At 47.3% G+C, this 19,294-nt stretch overlaps 17 non-coding genes across 17 annotated transcripts; 8 read left to right on the plus strand and 9 right to left on the minus strand.

The window, feature by feature from the left end:
• Positions 1–111: 111 nt before the first annotated feature.
• TRNAE-CUC (transfer RNA glutamic acid (anticodon CUC)) lies at positions 112–183 on the minus strand. The gene has a single exon. It is a non-coding gene; the product is annotated as a tRNA-Glu (tRNA).
• A 380-nt stretch (positions 184–563) lies between these two features.
• On the plus strand, positions 564–635 carry TRNAE-CUC (transfer RNA glutamic acid (anticodon CUC)). Its single transcript has one exon. It is a non-coding gene; the product is annotated as a tRNA-Glu (tRNA).
• An 815-nt stretch (positions 636–1,450) lies between these two features.
• TRNAE-CUC (transfer RNA glutamic acid (anticodon CUC)) lies at positions 1,451–1,522 on the minus strand. Its single transcript has one exon. It is a non-coding gene; the product is annotated as a tRNA-Glu (tRNA).
• Positions 1,523–1,903: 381 nt separating this feature from the next.
• On the plus strand, positions 1,904–1,975 carry TRNAE-CUC (transfer RNA glutamic acid (anticodon CUC)). Its single transcript has one exon. It is a non-coding gene; the product is annotated as a tRNA-Glu (tRNA).
• Positions 1,976–2,790: 815 nt separating this feature from the next.
• On the minus strand, positions 2,791–2,862 carry TRNAE-CUC (transfer RNA glutamic acid (anticodon CUC)). Its single transcript has one exon. It is a non-coding gene; the product is annotated as a tRNA-Glu (tRNA).
• Positions 2,863–3,243: 381 nt separating this feature from the next.
• On the plus strand, positions 3,244–3,315 carry TRNAE-CUC (transfer RNA glutamic acid (anticodon CUC)). Its single transcript has one exon. It is a non-coding gene; the product is annotated as a tRNA-Glu (tRNA).
• Positions 3,316–4,130: 815 nt separating this feature from the next.
• Positions 4,131–4,202, minus strand: TRNAE-CUC (transfer RNA glutamic acid (anticodon CUC)). The gene has a single exon. It is a non-coding gene; the product is annotated as a tRNA-Glu (tRNA).
• Positions 4,203–4,583: 381 nt separating this feature from the next.
• TRNAE-CUC (transfer RNA glutamic acid (anticodon CUC)) lies at positions 4,584–4,655 on the plus strand. The gene has a single exon. It is a non-coding gene; the product is annotated as a tRNA-Glu (tRNA).
• Positions 4,656–5,470: 815 nt separating this feature from the next.
• Positions 5,471–5,542, minus strand: TRNAE-CUC (transfer RNA glutamic acid (anticodon CUC)). Its single transcript has one exon. It is a non-coding gene; the product is annotated as a tRNA-Glu (tRNA).
• A 381-nt stretch (positions 5,543–5,923) lies between these two features.
• On the plus strand, positions 5,924–5,995 carry TRNAE-CUC (transfer RNA glutamic acid (anticodon CUC)). The gene has a single exon. It is a non-coding gene; the product is annotated as a tRNA-Glu (tRNA).
• An 8,188-nt stretch (positions 5,996–14,183) lies between these two features.
• Positions 14,184–14,255, minus strand: TRNAE-CUC (transfer RNA glutamic acid (anticodon CUC)). The gene has a single exon. It is a non-coding gene; the product is annotated as a tRNA-Glu (tRNA).
• A 1,268-nt stretch (positions 14,256–15,523) lies between these two features.
• On the minus strand, positions 15,524–15,595 carry TRNAE-CUC (transfer RNA glutamic acid (anticodon CUC)). Its single transcript has one exon. It is a non-coding gene; the product is annotated as a tRNA-Glu (tRNA).
• A 375-nt stretch (positions 15,596–15,970) lies between these two features.
• TRNAE-CUC (transfer RNA glutamic acid (anticodon CUC)) lies at positions 15,971–16,042 on the plus strand. The gene has a single exon. It is a non-coding gene; the product is annotated as a tRNA-Glu (tRNA).
• An 815-nt stretch (positions 16,043–16,857) lies between these two features.
• TRNAE-CUC (transfer RNA glutamic acid (anticodon CUC)) lies at positions 16,858–16,929 on the minus strand. Its single transcript has one exon. It is a non-coding gene; the product is annotated as a tRNA-Glu (tRNA).
• A 381-nt stretch (positions 16,930–17,310) lies between these two features.
• On the plus strand, positions 17,311–17,382 carry TRNAE-CUC (transfer RNA glutamic acid (anticodon CUC)). Its single transcript has one exon. It is a non-coding gene; the product is annotated as a tRNA-Glu (tRNA).
• Positions 17,383–18,197: 815 nt separating this feature from the next.
• On the minus strand, positions 18,198–18,269 carry TRNAE-CUC (transfer RNA glutamic acid (anticodon CUC)). Its single transcript has one exon. It is a non-coding gene; the product is annotated as a tRNA-Glu (tRNA).
• Positions 18,270–18,650: 381 nt separating this feature from the next.
• TRNAE-CUC (transfer RNA glutamic acid (anticodon CUC)) lies at positions 18,651–18,722 on the plus strand. The gene has a single exon. It is a non-coding gene; the product is annotated as a tRNA-Glu (tRNA).
• The last annotated feature ends 572 nt before the right edge of the window (positions 18,723–19,294 follow it).

Below are 19,294 nucleotides of genomic sequence, written 5' to 3' on the forward strand. Positions count from 1 at the left end.
CTTACTGTTGCAGGCAATGGAGCCTGCATAAGGAGTCAATCCAGCGGTTAAGACAAGCGACTCAAGGAAGTGCCGCTGCTGCGTGAGAGATCAAGAAAAAAGAAGGAGGCCTTCCCTGACCGGGAATCGAACCCGGGCCGCGGCGGTGAGAGCGCCGAATCCTAGCCACTAGACCACCAGGGAGAGATAAGGCTCCCAAGCCTTCTGACGGTAAAATAAGTCAACTCCACAGAGAACAGCACGCGGCGGCACCCGAACGATCCATGCCGTGATGAATTGCTTTGCCGTCACTCATGTCACTCTTTCCCATTATTACCCTCTTCCTCTTCCCACTGCTCCTTCCTGCCAGACCTTCATCAGAGAGCTCTGTGCTTTCACGAATGGGAAATTGCATGGTGTGTACCAGGCATAAGACCAAGGAGGAAGTTGGACTATTTGGAAGACATGCAAAGCTCTCAAGGGAGATTCCAACTTTCTGGAAAAAAACACGCAGCACAAATTAGCAGCCAGCTTTCATCCTGTCACTTTTCTCCTCAGCGTTCATGTGGATGTTCTTTCATCTCTCCCTGGTGGTCTAGTGGCTAGGATTCGGCGCTCTCACCGCTGCGGCCCGGGTTCGATTCCCGGTCAGGGAAGGCCTCTTTCTTAATCTCTCACGCAGCAGCGACACTTCCTTGAGATGCTTGTCTTTACCGCTGGATTGACTCCTTATGCAGGAGTCCTGCACTTGGCTGGCCATCTTTGTTAAGTCTTCAGTCTGTTCACTATAGGCTGACTCGGAAAAAACAAAAAGAACCAAACCGCTTTCTTCTGTCGCATAGCTGTTTGGAAAGGGAGACTGTGTGCAGCTTCTGCTGATGGAGGTCTCCCTGCATGCCTCTTGGCAGTCGCACACTGCCTCCTAGGGATGATTCCATGATCTGGATCTGAGTTAAAGGGGTTTTTACATTTTCTTTTTCATACACATGAACGCTGAGGAGAAAAATGACGGGGTGAAACCTGGCTGATAATGTGTGCTGCATGTTTTTTCCAGAAAGTTGGAATCTCCCTTGAAAGCTTTGCAGTCTTGCATGTCTTCCAAATGGTCCACCTTCCTCTTTGGTCTTATGCCTGTTACACACCATGCAATTTCCCATCAGATAGATGAGTCAATAGATAATTTCTGACAGATCCGATCGGATTTCCGATCGTTTTTCTGATCGATATTCCGGTCACTTGTATGCAAATCGATCAGAAAAACGATCGGGAATCAGATCGGACCTGCCAGAAATGATCTATTCGACCCATCTATCTGATGGGAAATTGCATGGTGTGTACCAGGCTTTACTGCTCTTACCATCTTACTGTTGCAGGCAATGGAGCCTGCATAAGGAGTCAATCCAGCGGTTAAGACAAGCGACCCAAGGAAGTGCCGCTGCTGCGTGAGAGATCAAGAAAAAAGAAGGTGGCCTTCCCTGACCGGGAATCGAACCCGGGCCGCGGCGGTGAGAGCGCCGAATCCTAGCCACTAGACCACCAGGGAGAGATGAAGGCTCCCAAGCCTTCTGACGGTAAAATAAGTCAACTCCACAGAGAACAGCACGCGGCGGCACCCGAACGATCCATGCCGTGATGAATTGCTTTGCCGTCACTCATGTCACTCTTTCCCATTATTACCCTCTTCCTCTTCCCACTGCTCCTTCCTGCCAGACCTTCATCAGAGAGCTCTGTGCTTTCACGAATGGGAAATTGCATGGTGTGTACCAGGCATAAGACCAAGGAGGAAGTTGGACTATTTGGAAGACATGCAAAGCTCTCAAGGGAGATTCCAACTTTCTGGAAAAAAACACGCAGCACAAATTAGCAGCCAGCTTTCATCCTGTCACTTTTCTCCTCAGCGTTCATGTGGATGTTCTTTCATCTCTCCATGGTGGTCTAGTGGCTAGGATTCGGCGCTCTCACCGCCGTGGCCCGGGTTCGATTCCCGGTCAGGGAAGGCCTCTTTCTTAATCTCTCACGCAGCAGCGACACTTCCTTGAGATGCTTGTCTTTACCGCTGGATTGACTCCTTATGCAGGAGTCCTGCACTTGGCTGGCCATCTTTGTTAAGTCTTCAGTCTGTTCACTATAGGCTGACTCGGAAAAAACAAAAAGAACCAAACCGCTTTCTTCTGTCGCATAGCTGTTTGGAAAGGGAGACTGTGTGCAGCTTCTGCTGATGGAGGTCTCCCTGCATGCCTCTTGGCAGTCGCACACTGCCTCCTAGGGATGATTCCATGATCTGGATCTGAGTTAAAGGGGTTTTTACATTTTCTTTTTCATACACATGAACGCTGAGGAGAAAAATGACGGGGTGAAACCTGGCTGATAATGTGTGCTGCATGTTTTTTCCAGAAAGTTGGAATCTCCCTTGAAAGCTTTGCAGTCTTGCATGTCTTCCAAATGGTCCACCTTCCTCTTTGGTCTTATGCCTGTTACACACCATGCAATTTCCCATCAGATAGATGAGTCAATAGATAATTTCTGACAGATCCGATCGGATTTCCGATCGTTTTTCTGATCGATATTCCGGTCACTTGTATGCAAATCGATCAGAAAAACGATCGGGAATCAGATCGGACCTGCCAGAAATGATCTATTCGACCCATCTATCTGATGGGAAATTGCATGGTGTGTACCAGGCTTTACTGCTCTTACCATCTTACTGTTGCAGGCAATGGAGCCTGCATAAGGAGTCAATCCAGCGGTTAAGACAAGCGACTCAAGGAAGTGCCGCTGCTGCGTGAGAGATCAAGAAAAAAGAAGGAGGCCTTCCCTGACCGGGAATCGAACCCGGGCCGCGGCGGTGAGAGCGCCGAATCCTAGCCACTAGACCACCAGGGAGAGATGAAGGCTCCCAAGCCTTCTGACGGTAAAATAAGTCAACTCCACAGAGAACAGCACGCGGCGGCACCCGAACGATCTATGCCGTGATGAATTGCTTTACCGTCACTCATGTCACTCTTTCCCATTATTACCCTCTTCCTCTTCCCACTGCTCCTTCCTGCCAGACCTTCATCAGAGAGCTCTGTGCTTTCACGAATGGGAAATTGCATGGTGTGTACCAGGCATAAGACCAAGGAGGAAGTTGGACTATTTGGAAGACATGCAAAGCTCTCAAGGGAGATTCCAACTTTCTGGAAAAAAACACGCAGCACAAATTAGCAGCCAGCTTTCATCCTGTCACTTTTCTCCTCAGCGTTCATGTGGATGCTCTTTCATCTCTCCCTGGTGGTCTAGTGGCTAGGATTCGGCGCTCTCACCGCCGCGGCCCTGGTTCAATTCCCGGTCAGGGAAGGCCTCTTTCTTAATCTCTCACGCAGCAGCGACGCTTCCTTGAGATGCTTGTCTTTACCGCTGGATTGACTCCTTATGCAGGAGTCCTGCACTTGGCTGGCCATCTTTGTTAAGTCTTCAGTCTGTTCACTATAGGCTGACTCGGAAAAAACAAAAAGAACCAAACCGCTTTCTTCTGTCGCATAGCTGTTTGGAAAGGGAGACTGTGTGCAGCTTCTGCTGATGGAGGTCTCCCTGCATGCCTCTTGGCAGTCGCACACTGCCTCCTAGGGATGATTCCATGATCTGGATCTGAGTTAAAGGGGTTTTTACATTTTCTTTTTCATACACATGAACGCTGAGGAGAAAAATGACGGGGTGAAACCTGGCTGATAATGTGTGCTGCATGTTTTTTCCAGAAAGTTGGAATCTCCCTTGAAAGCTTTGCAGTCTTGCATGTCTTCCAAATGGTCCACCTTCCTCTTTGGTCTTATGCCTGTTACGCACCATGCAATTTCCCATCAGATAGATGAGTCAATAGATAATTTCTGACAGATCCGATCGGATTTCCGATCGTTTTTCTGATCGATATTCCGGTCACTTGTATGCAAATCGATCAGAAAACCGATCGGGAATCAGATCGGACCTGCCAGAAATGATCTATTCGACCCATCTATCTGATGGGAAATTGCATGGTGTGTACCAGGCTTTACTGCTCTTACCATCTTACTGTTGCAGGCAATGGAGCCTGCATAAGGAGTCAATCCAGCGGTTAAGACAAGCGACTCAAGGAAGTGCCGCTGCTGCGTGAGAGATCAAGAAAAAAGAAGGAGGCCTTCCCTGACCGGGAATCGAACCCGGGCCGCGGCGGTGAGAGCACCGAATCCTAGCCACTAGACCACCAGGGAGAGATGAAGGCTCCCAAGCCTTCTGACGGTAAAATAAGTCAACTCCACAGAGAACAGCACGCGGCGGCACCCGAACGATCTATGCCGTGATGAATTGCTTTGCCGTCACTCATGTCACTCTTTCCCATTATTACCCTCTTCCTCTTCCCACTGCTCCTTCCTGCCAGACCTTCATCAGAGAGCTCTGTGCTTTCACGAATGGGAAATTGCATGGTGTGTACCAGGCATAAGACCAAGGAGGAAGTTGGACTATTTGGAAGACATGCAAAGCTCTCAAGGGAGATTCCAACTTTCTGGAAAAAAACACGCAGCACAAATTAGCAGCCAGCTTTCATCCTGTCACTTTTCTCCTCAGCGTTCATGTGGATGTTCTTTCATCTCTCCCTGGTGGTCTAGTGGCTAGGATTTGGCGCTCTCACCGCCGCGGCCCGGGTTAGATTCCCGGTCAGGGAAGGCCTCTTTCTTAATCTCTCACGCAGCAGCGACACTTCCTTGAGATGCTTGTCTTTACCGCTGGATTGACTCCTTATGCAGGAGTCCTGCACTTCGCTGGCCATCTTTGTTAAGTCTTCAGTCTGTTCACTATAGGCTGACTCGGAAAAAACAAAAAGAACCAAACCGCTTTCTTCTGTCGCATAGCTGTTTGGAAAGGGAGACTGTGTGCAGCTTCTGCTGATGGAGGTCTCCCTGCATGCCTCTTGGCAGTCGCACACTGCCTCCTAGGGATGATTCCATGATCTGGATCTGAGTTAAAGGGGTTTTTACATTTTCTTTTTCATACACATGAACGCTGAGGAGAAAAATGACGGGGTGAAACCTGGCTGATAATGTGTGCTGCATGTTTTTTCCAGAAAGTTGGAATCTCCCTTGAAAGCTTTGCAGTCTTGCATGTCTTCCAAATGGTCCACCTTCCTCTTTGGTCTTATGCCTGTTACACACCATGCAATTTCCCATCAGATAGATGAGTCAATAGATAATTTCTGACAGATCCGATCGGATTTCCGATCGTTTTTCTGATCGATATTCCGGTCACTTGTATGCAAATCGATCAGAAAAACGATCGGGAATCAGATCGGACCTGCCAGAAATGATCTATTCGACCCATCTATCTGATGGGAAATTGCATGGTGTGTACCAGGCTTTACTGCTCTTACCATCTTACTGTTGCAGGCAATGGAGCCTGCATAAGGAGTCAATCCAGCGGTTAAGACAAGCGACTCAAGGAAGTGCCGCTGCTGCGTGAGAGATCAAGAAAAAAGAAGGAGGCCTTCCCTGACCAGGAATCGAACCTGGGCCGCGGCGGTGAGAGCGCCGAATCCTAGCCACTAGACCACCAGGGAGAGATGAAGGCTCCCAAGCCTTCTGACGGTAAAATAAGTCAACTCCACAGAGAACAGCACGCGGCGGCACCCGAACGATCTATGCCGTGATGAATTGCTTTGCCGTCACTCATGTCACTCTTTCCCATTATTACCCTCTTCCTCTTCCCACTGCTCCTTCCTGCCAGACCTTCATCAGAGAGCTCTGTGCTTTCACGAATGGGAAATTGCATGGTGTGTACCAGGCATAAGACCAAGGAGGAAGTTGGACTATTTGGAAGACATGCAAAGCTCTCAAGGGAGATTCCAACTTTCTGGAAAAAAACACGCAGCACAAATTAGCAGCCAGCTTTCATCCTGTCACTTTTCTCCTCAGCGTTCATGTGGATGTTCTTTCATCTCTCCCTGGTGGTCTAGTGGCTAGGATTTGGTGCTCTCACCGCCGCGGCCCGGGTTCGATTCCCGGTCAGGGAAGGCCTCTTTCTTAATCTCTCACGCAGCAGCGACACTTCCTTGAGATGCTTGTCTTTACCGCTGGATTGACTCCTTATGCAGGAGTCCTGCACTTGGCTGGCCATCTTTGTTAAGTCTTCAGTCTGTTCACTATAGGCTGACTCGGAAAAAACAAAAAGAACCAAACCGCTTTCTTCTGTCGCATAGCTGTTTGGAAAGGGAGACTGTGTGCAGCTTCTGCTGATGGAGGTCTCCCTGCATGCCTCTTGGCAGTCGCACACGGAGCTGGGAAAAAAGGGCGCATGCCGCTAGTGGACAAAAAGGGCGCCGCCATTCACTCCCATAATAAATAGAGTTTAATGGGCGCCGAGTAGGAAAAAAGGGCGCCGGAGCTAAAGCAGAAAATTGTATACTTACCTTCCGTAATTTTCTTTTCCTGGATCAGAAAATGGCGGCATACTCCTGGGTTCAACTCCTCCCCCTGAACCCTGATGGACAGATCTTTTTTGAATAAATTAAAAGAACCCGCCCCCCCCTGCCATTCTCGTGAAAATCAGTCCTCGAATGGACAAGAGGGAGGGATTCGTATGCCGCCATTTTCTGATCCAGGAAAAGAAAATTACGGAAGGTAAGTATACAATTTTCTGCTTTCCTGGACAGAAATGGCGGCATACTCCTGGGATATAACAAATCAGGAATCGAGGGTGGGAATGCAAAAACACACAATTTATTTAGCACATGCAGACAGTACAGCTTTTCCGAATTCCAATGAAGTTAAACATGCTGGATTAACATGGTAATGGGTAAGGAATGTATGAGGTGAGGACCAGCTAGCTGCCTTACATATTGCCTCTACAGAGACTTTCGCAAATGACGCCCATGAGGCTGCCATACCCCTGGTGGAGTGGGCCTTGACCTCCTTCGGGACCTCCAGTCCCTTTAACCTGTAACTTAACTGAATAAGTCTCACCAACCAACTTGAGATTGTTCTGGTCGTTAGCGGCTGACCTTTTTTAGCGCCTTGGATGTTTATAAAGAGATGGTCTGACGCTCTAAAAGAAGCAGTGTTATCCATGTATGTTTTAATACTTTTTCCCACATCCAAAGGATGACATTCGTCTCCTAATGACAAGGTAGGTAAGTTGAGTTCTTGGTTTATATGAAACGTAGATGTTACTTTAGGAATGTAGGATAGCACAGGTCTGATCACAACTCTATCTGGAAAAAATTGTAACAGGTTTTGAGAGCAGCCTAACGCTTGTAGATCAGAGACCCTTTTTCCAGACGAAATTGCTGTGAGAAACAGGGCCTTCAGGGCTATGTTCTGTAGTGAAGCTGATTCCACCGGATGGAAGGGTGTACTTGATAATACGTCCAGCACAACACATAGATCCCATTGCGGGAAAAAAGGTTTCCTAGGTGGTCTCATTTTGTGAAGTGCCTGAATGAACTGCACAACTAATGGGTTGAATGCCCATTTTTCATTCGTGAGGGCAGAAAGTGCCGATACTTGAACTTTAATGGCCGAGACGCTCAGACCTTTTTCGACACCCGTTTGGAGAAAACTTAGAATGTCCTGCACCCTTGGTGAGATTGCGTCAAGATTATTTTCTGCCGTAAACAGAATAAACTTCTCCCAGACACGATGATACGTTGTATTGGTTGATATTTTCCTTGCTTTCAATAAAGTGGCAACAACTTCCTCTGAACACCCCAAGGCTATCAACTTCCTCCTCTCAATTTCCAAGCCATTAAATTTAACTGATTGACTTCCGGGTATAACAAGTTCCCTTGATGTAGAAGGTCTGGTATCTTGGGTAGTATTAGAGGATCCTCTATGCTCATCTCCTTCACTAGAGTAAACCAAGGTCTCCTCGGCCAATACGGCACAATAAGAATGATCATGCAATGTTCTCTCAATAATTTGCGTAGAAAGTTGGTTATTAATGGAAACGGGGGGAAGGCATATCCCATCTCGAAATTCCATTGCTGCGCTAGACAGTCCGTCCCTTCCGCCAATTCCTCCGGATATCTCGCGAAGAACCTCGGTACCTTCGTATTCCAGGTTGAGGCACACAAGTCTATTTGGGGCGTCCCCCATTTCTGTACAATCTCCCGGAAGACTTTGCTGTTTAGCGCCCATTCGTGGGGATCCACAAACTCTCTGCTCAGCCGGTCTGCCAGAGTATTTTGGACTCCCGGTAAGTATACTGCCGAGAGATTCTGCAAGTTCTCCTGGGCCCAAGCCATCATCTGACTCGTCTCGTTGAGCAATGTCCAACTCCTGGTACCTCCCTGTCTTCGGATATACGATACTGCTGTTGTATTGTCTATTTGTAGCATCACTGTTTTCTGAAAGACTATGTGTTTGAAAGCTCTGAGTGCCAGGTAAGCTGCTCTCAGCTCCAGGATGTTGGACGGCACCCCCTTCTGTGGAAGTCTCCACTTCTCTTGGATGCAGGCTCCCGCACAGTGAGCTCCCCAGCCTGTCAAACTGGCATCTGTTGTTACTATTATTGGACTTTCTGGTTGAATGTGATGGCAATTCTGAAGATGGGGCCTGATCAACCACCACCGCAGGGAGTTTTTCACTTCTATTGGGAGGATGAACCTCTGAAACAGACTTGACTTGTTCCAATGCTGGAGAAAGAAAGCTTGAAGTTTTCTTAGATGCCAATGCGCCCATTTTACAAGGGGTATAGTTGATGAAAACGTTCCCAGCAGGCTTTGGATTTGCCTGGATGACAATTTCCTCTGTGACAAAGCTGCCTTTACTTTCCCCTGTATTGCAGTAATCTTTTCCTCTGGTAAACATACTTTGTTTTGTGGAGTTAAGAATCGTGCCCCCAGAAAGACCATGTCCTGGGATGGTGTTAACTTGCTCTTCTGGTAGTTGATTAACCACCCCAATGACTCCAACGTTTCTATCAGTTTGTGCTGATGCTTCAGTAGGGTGGACCGATCTTGGCTCACTAGTAACACGTCGTCCAAGTAGTGGTAGACTCGCAGTCCTTCCACCCTTAAAAGTGCAATCACTGGAAGCAGGATCTTCGTGAATGTTCGAGGAGCCGTTGAGATCCCAAACGGAAGGCTCTGGAATTGAAAGTGTTTTTCGTCTATTGCAAACCTCAGAAACTTTTGAAATTTTTGCTTTATTGGAACATGCAGATATGCGTCCGTGAGGTCCACCGTCGTCATCCAATCGTTGATTCTTATCATTTTTATTATTGTCTGTAGAGACTCCATTTTGAAATGGCGGACCTTGATAAAACTGTTTAGGAATTTCAAGTCTAATACTGGGCGCCATCCTCCAGATGTTTTGGGAACCAAGAATAGCGGAGAATAGATTCCCGATCCTTTTGTCTTCTCTGGTACTGGAATAATCGCCTCTGCCTTTAGTAAAGTGTCCACATACTCTTTCAGAGCTTGACATTTTTGGGAGTTGTGAGGAAGAAAGGTTTCTCTGAATCTCGATAAAGGTGGTGGTCTCTTGAACTTCCACGCATGCCCTTTCCTTAATGTTTTTATCACCCAAGGATCTTGTATCTTCTCCACCCAGACAGTCCAGAAAGCTTGAAGTCTCGCCCCCACCGGTATTGCCTGGGTGGGCGTAACTTCAAAAGGGCTTTGGCTTCTGCTGCGGCACTGGGGCTGACCTTTGCTTGATATTCTTAAGAAAGGATGACTGAGTGCCTCTCCAACTGCGGTTAAACTGCCTCCCCGGTCGATTACCTCTGGCTTGTTGGAACCTATTGGGAAACGATCTTTTTGGTGGCTGAGGATTGGTGGGTCTTGTTTTCTTATCTTGTGGAAGGAGACCCGATTTACCCCCAGTCACCTTAGCGATGGCACCATCCATCTGGCTTCCGAATAAGTGCACCCCGTCATACGGTATGCGGCACCAGTTATTCCTTGATGATTGATCAGCCGCCCAGGGTTTCAGCCATAATGCCCTCTTAGCTGTTACGCTATGAAGCATCGATCTTGCGGAAGACCTGATTGTGTCTATTGCTGCTTCCCCAATAAAGTCACTTGAAAGTTTAAGCTCGTCTAATGCCCTTATTATTTCCGACTTGTCTGCTCCGGAATTAATAGCAACTTCTATGTTTTCAACCCATACTCTTATTGCTTTTGCCAGTGATGTTAAGGCTACTGCCGGTTTGCAAGCTGCTCCAGCCGCTAAGAAAGCTTTTTTAATATCTGAGTCCATTTTTCTATCTAGAGGATCACTGAATAGGACGCCATCATCCATAGGTAGAGTGACATGTTTGGCCAGGCGCATTATGGAGGCATCTACCACTGGGGCTGCATCCATCATTTTAGCGTCCTCAGGGCTTAGTGGGTACAGCTTGGAGAATCTGTTTGCAAGAGAGGGCTTCTGATCTATTTTATTCCATTCCCCGCGAAAGATGTCCTTGATGACACTCATGAATGGGAAAGTAGTCGGCTGTTTGTTAAGATGCGGATAGTATTTGTCCGGACTTTTACTTGATTCTTTATCATCTTCCCACTCAATCGCCTCCTTAATTGCTGTTACAAATGCCGGTACCATGGCAAAATCAAAACCTAGAGGTGTTGCGTTCTCCTGCTGAGCTTCTTCTGATGTCCCTGGTTGGGCCTGAGATATAGGTTGACTGGTAGCCATCTTATTAAAGGTTTCTTGAACCGCCTGCTGAATAAACGACATGACCTGTTGATTATCAGTTTCCTTGTCTCTCCCCAGCTCTGCAAAACAAGCTTCACATACCAACTTATCAGGTAATGCTGGCTGGGCGCAAGACCAGCATAATGATTTAGCCGGTTGCTGATGCCTGAGCTCCGTATTCAATTGTTGCCTTGAATGCTCAGGTGAATAGTATCTCTCTGACCTTTCTGATCTATATCTCCTGTCAGGAGAATAATATCTATCTCTGGAATCACGTCTTCTCCTAGGAGATCTACTCCTGCGAGAATCCCTGTAATAATAATGTCTCTCAGGTGATCTGTCTCTCCTGCTTGAGAAATGTCGCCTTGGAGAGTCTCTGTGAGGTGAATGATTCTTCCTTTTCTTGGAAGACTTTTTATGCTCCTTAGAAGAGTCTTTCTTAGATGGTCCTGCATCTTGCGAGGAACGATGGTCAGTCGACTTTGTATGTCTTGACCTCGAGCGGGATCTCGCTTGGGATGAGGATCTGTGACTTTTAGACACTCCACTCTCCCCTTCTCCCTCTGGCGGACTGTGGAGACATAAGTAAAAAATATATATGTTCCACTAAAAACATCCGCGTCTTGTTAGAGAGGTAGCACTCTTTTATAAATAAGCCCTTCACCTAGTGCTGCAAAGATGCAAGTTTTAAACACCCAACGTGTGGAAAGGCACAAAATGATGTCATTTAGACATCAGTTACCTCTCCTCTCCCCTTTCCTCCATAGGCACCGAATCCTCATCCATGGATGCCCTTTAGAACAACACCTGCCAGAAAACAATGCTAATAATGAATCCCCTAGGCTTGCAATGGCTCAAAATATTTCATGCCGTTCATAGAAAGGCAGTCCTTCTCATACCTCTCCAGAAGAATTCCGAGATGTGATCCAAATGGGGAAGCGAATCTTCGTCGCTCAGACCTCAGGAGGACGCCAACTGCCCAGGAAGATTCCTGCCTCGTGCCGACACCAGAGCTACAGCAACGCCGGATCAGCTGTGAACGCTCTGGCGTCTGGCGCATTCGTTCAGATATGCCGCTCTGGCCGGAGATGACGCCCACGGAGCCGCCGGCCAATCCTGATGGGGCACGCGAAGTCTCGCGAGATCTCGGGCAATTGGAGGAAGGAGAGAGGAAGCATAGGGCGGAAAGGCTCCATACACTCCGCATGAGAACTAGGTGGGGACGCATCTATAACCGCCATTTAGGCAGCGCAATGCCCGCAGAGCAGGAGAGGCTGAACCTGCTTGAAGAAAAAAGAAAAAAAAAAAAGGTAATAGGGCGGCCATAGAAAACAAAAACGGACACCCAAAAACAAAAGACCTTGTCCATCGAGGACAGAAAAAAAGAGAATGGCAGGGGGGGGCGGGTTCTTTTAATTTATTCAAAAAAGATCTGTCCATCAGGGTTCAGGGGGAGGAGTTGAACCCAGGAGTATGCCGCCATTTCTGTCCAGGAAATAAAGTTTATAAACGGCGCCAGGAGCTAAATAAAGTTTACAAACGGCGCCCGGCGATGTTTAATGATTTATAACTGTGCTTGTGGTGATTTACGTTTATAAAATGCACCCGTGCCGAATAACGTTTATGAAAATACTAAACATATTTATCTTATTTAAATAATTAAAACATTATTTAAAGTTTTATCCCTTACTGTTTGTAAAACATTATTATTCACAAAATAAAGCGATCAGTACGTAACATAAATTGCAAAATATGTTTGTAAAACATTATTATTCACAAAATAAAGCGATCAGTACGTAACATAAATTGCAAAATATTTTTTGAATCCACAATTAGTAAAACATTATTATCCACATAATAAAGGGGGGTCTTAGGTTTAGGCACCAACAGGGGGGTCTTAGGTTTAGGCACCAATAGGGGGGTCTAGGGGTTAGGGGTAGGTACAGGGAGGGGTACTTAGGCAACAACAGGGGGGGTCTTAGGTTTAGGCACCAACAGGGGGGTCTTAGGTTTAGGCACCAACAGGGGGGTCTTAGGTTTAGGCATTAACAGGGGGGTCTTAGGTTTAGGCACCAACAGGGGGGTCTTAGGTTTAGGCACCAAGAGGGGGGTCTAGGGGTTAGGGGTAGGTACAGGGAGGGTTACTTAGGCACCAACAGGGGGGGGTCTTAGGTTTAGGCACCAACAGGGGGGTCTTAGGTTTAGGCACCAAGAGGGGGGTCTAGGGGTTAGGGGTAGGTACAGGGAGGGTTACTTAGGCACCAACAGGGGGGTCTTAGGTTTAGGCACCAACAGGGGGGTCTTAGGTTTAGGCATTAACAGGGGGGTCTTAGGTTTAGGCACCAACAGGGGGGTCTTAGGTTTAGGCACCAAGAGGGGGGTCTAGGGGTTAGGGGTAGGTACAGGGAGGGTTACTTAGGCACCAACAGGGGGGGGTCTTAGGTTTAGGCACCAACAGGGGGGTCTTAGGTTTAGGCACCAACAGGGGGGTCTTAGGTTTAGGCACCAATAGGGGGGTCTTAGGTTTAGGCACCAACAGGGGAGTCTAGGGGTTAGGGATAGGTACAGGTAGGGTTCTATGTAAGAGTAGGCTTAGGTATAGTTTTAGTAAAATTTTAGTAATAATTACTAATGTATTACAACACTTATTACGAACGTAGTTATATTTATATCATCTTTATAAACAATATTTTCAGATTTTATTATAAGAACAAACCATAAATGACGGTTATTCACAATAATATACAATTATAACAATTAAACATATATTATTGGTTTTTTTATAAACGTAATTATAAGTTTAACTTTTGAAACAGGGAAGATTAACGTTTTCACAATTTCCGATTTCATAAACATTATTTAATGATTTATAATTTTGTTAAACATTATTTGTAAACGAAATATAGCACACTATATTTATAAACCCTATTAATGATTAATTATTATTTAGAGTTTACACCCCGCGCCCTTTTTGTCCAGGCGCCCTTTTTGTACGTACGCGTCGCACACTGCCTCCTAGGGATGATTCCATGATCTGGATCTGAGTTAAAGGGGTTTTTACATTTTCTTTTTCATACACATGAACGCTGAGGAGAAAAATGACGGGGTGAAACCTGGCTGATAATGTGTGCTGCATGTTTTTTCCAGAAAGTTGGAATCTCCCTTGAAAGCTTTGCAGTCTTGCATGTCTTCCAAATGGTCCACCTTCCTCTTTGGTCTTATGCCTGTTACACACCATGCAATTTCCCATCAGATAGATGAGTCAATAGATAATTTCTGACAGATCCGATCGGATTTCCGATCGTTTTTCTGATCGATATTCCGGTCACTTGTATGCAAATCGATCAGAAAAACGATCGGGAATCAGATCGGACCTGCCAGAAATGATCTATTCGACCCATCTATCTGATGGGAAATTGCATGGTGTGTACCAGGCTTTACTGCTCTTACCATCTTACTGTTGCAGGCAATGGAGCCTGCATAAGGAGTCAATCCAGCGGTTAAGACAAGCGACTCAAGGAAGTGCCGCTGCTGCGTGAGAGATCAAGAAAAAAGAAGGAGGCCTTCCCTGACCGGGAATCGAACCCGGGCCGCGGCGGTGAGAGCGCCGAATCCTAGCCACTAGACCACCAGGGAGAGATGAAGGCTCCCAAGCCTTCTGACGGTAAAATAAGTCAACTCCACAGAGAACAGCACGCGGCGGCACCCGAACGATCTATGCCGTGATGAATTGCTTTGCCGTCACTCATGTCACTCTTTCCCATTATTACCCTCTTCCTCTTCCCACTGCTCCTTCCTGCCAGACCTTCATCAGAGAGCTCTGTGCTTTCACGAATGGGAAATTGCATGGTGTGTACCAGGCATAAGACCAAGGAGGAAGTTGGACTATTTGGAAGACATGCAAAGCTCTCAAGGGAGATTCCAACTTTCTGGAAAAAAACACGCAGCACAAATTAGCAGCCAGCTTTCATCCTGTCACTTTTCTCCTCAGCGTTCATGTGGATGCTCTTTCATCTCTCCGTGGTGGTCTAGTGGCTAGGATTCGGCGCTCTCACGGCCGCGGCCCTGGTTCAATTCCCGGTCAGGGAAGGCCTCTTTCTTAATCTCTCACGCAGCAACGACGCTTCCTTGAGATGCTTGTCTTTACCGCTGGATTGACTCCTTATGCAGGAGTCCTGCACTTGGCTGGCCATCTTTGTTAAGTCTTCAGTCTGTTCACTATAGGCTGACTCGGAAAAAACAAAAAGAACCAAACCGCTTTCTTCTGTCGCATAGCTGTTTGGAAAGGGAGACTGTGTGCAGCTTCTGCTGATGGAGGTCTCCCTGCATGCCTCTTGGCAGTCGCACACTGCCTCCTAGGGATGATTCCATGATCTGGATCTGAGTTAAAGGGGTTTTTACATTTTCTTTTTCATACACATGAACGCTGAGGAGAAAAATGACGGGGTGAAACCTGGCTGATAATGTGTGCTGCATGTTTTTTCCAGAAAGTTGGAATCTCCCTTGAAAGCTTTGCAGTCTTGCATGTCTTCCAAATGGTCCACCTTCCTCTTTGGTCTTATGCCTGTTACACACCATGCAATTTCCCATCAGATAGATGAGTCAATAGATAATTTCTGACAGATCCGATCGGATTTCCGATCGTTTTTCTGATCGATATTCCGGTCACTTGTATGCAAATCGATCAGAAAACCGATCGGGAATCAGATCGGACCTGCCAGAAATGATCTATTCGACCCATCTATCTGATGGGAAATTGCATGGTGTGTACCAGGCTTTACTGCTCTTACCATCTTACTGTTGCAGGCAATGGAGCCTGCATAAGGAGTCAATCCAGCGGTTAAGACAAGCGACTCAAGGAAGTGCCGCTGCTGCGTGAGAGATCAAGAAAAAAGAAGGAGGCCTTCCCTGACCGGGAATCGAACCCGGGCCGCGGCGGTGAGAGCGCCGAATCCTAGCCACTAGACCACCAGGGAGAGATGAAGGCTCCCAAGCCTTCTGACGGTAAAATAAGTCAACTCCACAGAGAACAGCACGCGGCGGCACCCGAACGATCTATGCCGTGATGAATTGCTTTGCCGTCACTCATGTCACTCTTTCCCATTATTACCCTCTTCCCACTGCTCCTTCCTGCCAGACCTTCATCAGAGAGCTCTGTGCTTTCACGAATGGGAAATTGCATGGTGTGTACCAGGCATAAGACCAAGGAGGAAGTTGGACTATTTGGAAGACATGCAAAGCTCTCAAGGGAGATTCCAACTTTCTGGAAAAAAACACGCAGCACAAATTAGCAGCCAGCTTTCATCCTGTCACTTTTCTCCTCAGCGTTCATGTGGATGTTCTTTCATCTCTCCCTGGTGGTCTAGTGGCTAGGATTTGGCGCTCTCACCGCCGCGGCCCGGGTTCGATTCCCGGTCAGGGAAGGCCTCTTTCTTAATCTCTCACGCAGCAGCGACACTTCCTTGAGATGCTTGTCTTTACCGCTGGATTGACTCCTTATGCAGGAGTCCTGCACTTGGCTGGCCATCTTTGTTAAGTCTTCAGTCTGTTCACTATAGGCTGACGCGGAAAAAACAAAAAGAACCAAACCGCTTTCTTCTGTCGCATAGCTGTTTGGAAAGGGAGACTGTGTGCAGCTTCTGCTGATGGAGGTCTCCCTGCATGCCTCTTGGCAGTCGCACACTGCCTCCTAGGGATGATTCCATGATCTGGATCTGAGTTAAAGGGGTTTTTACATTTTCTTTTTCATACACATGAACGCTGAGGAGAAAAATGACGGGGTGAAACCTGGCTGATAATGTGTGCTGCATGTTTTTTCCAGAAAGTTGGAATCTCCCTTGAAAGCTTTGCAGTCTTGCATGTCTTCCAAATGGTCCACCTTCCTCTTTGGTCTTATGCCTGTTACACACCATGCAATTTCCCATCAGATAGATGAGTCAATAGATAATTTCTGACAGATCCGATCGGATTTCCGATCGTTTTTCTGATCGATATTCCGGTCACTTGTATGCAAATCGATCAGAAAAACGATCGGGAATCAGATCGGACCTGCCAGAAATGATCTATTCGACCCATCTATCTGATGGGAAATTGCATGGTGTGTACCAGGCTTTACTGCTCTTACCATCTTACTGTTGCAGGCAATGGAGCCTGCATAAGGAGTCAATCCAGCGGTTAAGACAAGCGACTCAAGGAAGTGCCGCTGCTGCGTGAGAGATCAAGAAAAAAGAAGGAGGCCTTCCCTGACCAGGAATCGAACCTGGGCCGCGGCGGTGAGAGCGCCGAATCCTAGCCACTAGACCACCAGGGAGACATGAACGCTCCCAAGCCTTCTGACGGTAAAATAAGTCAACTCCACAGAGAACAGCACGCGGCGGCACCCGAACGATCCATGCCGTGATGAATTGCTTTGCCGTCACTCATGTCACTCTTTCCCATTATTACCCTCTTCCTCTTCCCACTGCTCCTTCCTGCCAGACCTTCATCAGAGAGCTCTGTGCTTTCACGAATGGGAAATTGCATGGTGTGTACCAGGCATAAGACCAAGGAGGAAGTTGGACTATTTGGAAGACATGCAAAGCTCTCAAGGGAGATTCCAACTTTCTGGAAAAAAACACGCAGCACAAATTAGCAGCCAGCTTTCATCCTGTCACTTTTCTCCTCAGCGTTCATGTGGATGTTCTTTCATCTCTCCCTGGTGGTCTAGTGGCTAGGATTCGGCGCTCTCACCGCCGCGGCCCGGGTTTGATTCCCGGTCAGGGAAGGCCTCTTTCTTAATCTCTCACGCAGCAGCGACACTTCCTTGAGATGCTTGTCTATACCGCTGGATTGACTCCTTATGCAGGAGTCCTGCACTTGGCTGGCCATCTTTGTTAAGTCTTCAGTCTGTTCACTATAGGCTGACTCGGAAAAAACAAAAAGAACCAAACCGCTTTTTTCTGTCGCATAGCTGTTTGGAAAGGGAGACTGTGTGCAGCTTCTGCTGATGGAGGTCTCCCTGCATGCCTCTTGGCAGTCGCACACTGCCTCCTAGGGATGATTCCATGATCTGGATCTGAGTTAAAGGGGTTTTTACATTTTCTTTTTCATACACATGAACGCTGAGGAGAAAAATGACGGGGTGAAACCTGGCTGATAATGTGTGCTGCATGTTCTTTCCAGAAAGTTGGAATCTCCCTTGAAAGCTTTGCAGTCTTGCATGTCCTCCAAATGGTCCACCTTCCTCTTTGGTCTTATGCCTGTTACACACCATGCAATTTCCCATCAGATAGATGAGTCAATAGATAATTTCTGACAGATCCAATCGGATTTCCGATCGTTTTTCTGATCGATATTCCGGTCACTTGTATGCAAATCGATCAGAAAAACGATCGGGAATCAGATCGGACCTGCCAGAAATGATCTATTCGACCCATCTATCTGATGGGAAATTGCATGGTGTGTACCAGGCTTTACTGCTCTTACCATCTTACTGTTGCAGGCAATGGAGCCTGCATAAGGAGTCAATCCAGCGGTTAAGACAAGCGACTCAAGGAAGTGCCGCTGCTGCGTGAGAGATCAAGAAAAAAGAAGGAGGCCTTCCCTGACCGGGAATCGAACCCGGGCCGCGGCGGTGAGAGCGCCGAATCCTAGCCACTAGACCACCAGGGAGAGATGAAGGCTCCCAAGCCTTCTGACGGTAAAATAAGTCAACTCCACAGAGAACAGCACGCGGCGGCACCCGAACAATCTATGCCGTGATGAATTGCTTTGCCGTCACTCATGTCACTCTTTCCCATTATTACCCTCTTCCTCTTCCCACTGCTCCTTCCTGCCAGACCTTCATCAGAGAGCTCTGTGCTTTCACGAATGGGAAATTGCATGGTGTGTACCAGGCATAAGACCAAGGAGGAAGTTGGACTATTTGGAAGACATGCAAAGCTCTCAAGGGAGATTCCAACTTTCTGGAAAAAAACACGCAGCACAAATTAGCAGCCAGCTTTCATCCTGTCACTTTTCTCCTCAGCGTTCATGTGGATGTTCTTTCATCTCTCCCTGGTGGTCTAGTGGCTAGGATTCGGCGCTCTCACCGCCGCGGCCCGGGTTCGATTCCCGGTCAGGGAAGGCCTCTTTCTTAATCTCTCACGCAGCAGCGACACTTCCTTGAGATGCTTGTCTTTACCGCTGGATTGACTCCTTATGCAGGAGTCCTGCACTTGGCTGGCCATCTTTGTTAAGTCTTCAGTCTGTTCACTATAGGCTGACTCGGAAAAAACAAAAAGAACCAAACCGCTTTCTTCTGTCGCATAGCTGTTTGGAAAGGGAGACTGTGTGCAGCTTCTGCTGATGGAGGTCTCCCTGCATGCCTCTTGGCAGTCGCACACTGCCTCCTAGGGATGATTCCATGATCTGGATCTGAGTTAAAGGGGTTTTTACATTTTCTTTTTCATACACATGAACGCTGAGGAGAAAAATGACGGGGTGAAACCTGGCTGATAATGTGTGCTGCATGTTTTTTCCAGAAAGTTGGAATCTCCCTTGAAAGCTTTGCAGTCTTGCATGTCTTCCAAATGGTCCACCTTCCTCTTTGGTCTTATGCCTGTTACACACCATGCAATTTCCCATCAGATAGATGAGTCAATAGATAATTTCTGACAGATCCGATCGGATTTCCGATCGTTTTTCTGATCGATATT

The sequence above is a fragment of the Hyperolius riggenbachi genome, chromosome 8, assembly GCF_040937935.1.
Source record: "Hyperolius riggenbachi isolate aHypRig1 chromosome 8, aHypRig1.pri, whole genome shotgun sequence".
In the NCBI taxonomy this organism is placed as follows: domain Eukaryota; kingdom Metazoa; phylum Chordata; class Amphibia; order Anura; family Hyperoliidae; genus Hyperolius; species Hyperolius riggenbachi.